The 946-nt window shown below is 34.9% G+C and overlaps 1 pseudogene; it reads right to left on the bottom strand.

Moving 5' to 3' along the window:
• LOC100954929 overlaps positions 1-485 on the bottom strand; it is a 946-nt pseudogene extending 461 nt beyond the window's left edge.
• Between the last annotated feature and the right edge of the window lie 461 nt (positions 486-946).

Here is a 946-nt window from a genome sequence, read left to right as displayed (position 1 = left end):
TGCACTACAGAGTTGATGCATCCGCAGATATAGGATCCCATTACCAGTTGAACACAGACTTTCTGGGACATGTGCACAGGGTAAAGGAGAGGGAAGCAAATGGCTGAGAAGCGATCAAATGCCATTACAGCCAGAAGAAAGCCTTCAGTTGTGATAAACAGGGCAAAGAAGAAAAATTGGGCTGCACAACCATTGTAGGAAATTTTCTTTTCATTAGTCAAGAAGTTACTTAAAGTTTTGGGAGCAATGACTGTGGAATAGCAGAGATCTAAATACGACAAATTTCTTAGGAAGAAATACATAGGTGTTTGAAGTCTGGAATCCAACTTAATGACAATTATCATGCTGGTATTTCCCATCACAATGACCACATAGATCATTAAGAACACTGTAAATAAGAAGATCTGTAGCTTTGGAGGGGTTCTAAATCCCAGCAAAATAAATTCAGTCACCTCTGAGTAATTCCTATTGAGTTCACTCTTCATAGCTGAGACATACATAGGTGGACCAACTAGAGAGATGGAGAAAAATAAGAGGAATGAACAATTAAAATACTTGTTTTAGTGAAAAATAATTGATGAATCAGCATGGAAGAAAATTTGTTTTAACATATTGTTCCCAGTGTTTTACAAAAAAACAGTGAACATAAACAACAGATTACTCTTTTTAAAACTATCTTTCTCATGAAAAGTTTAATACTATTGGTAAGTGTTTCAGATTTACCTATTTGAGAATAGTGCACGTTCACCCTCTAAACGTGCCTTGGGGAAATGGAGATTCCAGGAGGATGTCTGGAAACAAAAGAGGTTTTTTTTTAATTTATTATAGAAAATAATATATAACATCGTATCTGTCTTTCTTACAAGAAAGTCTTTAGACCTTGACAAAAACGTCATTCTTTTTCATACTAACCTCATATCACTATTTCATGCATTATTTTTGTCCT

This window comes from Otolemur garnettii, unplaced genomic scaffold, assembly GCF_000181295.1.
Source record: "Otolemur garnettii isolate 467f Iridium unplaced genomic scaffold, OtoGar3 scaffold00043, whole genome shotgun sequence".
NCBI classification, from domain to species: Eukaryota; Metazoa; Chordata; class Mammalia; order Primates; family Galagidae; genus Otolemur; species Otolemur garnettii.
This window is presented reverse-complemented; position numbering and strand designations above follow the sequence as displayed.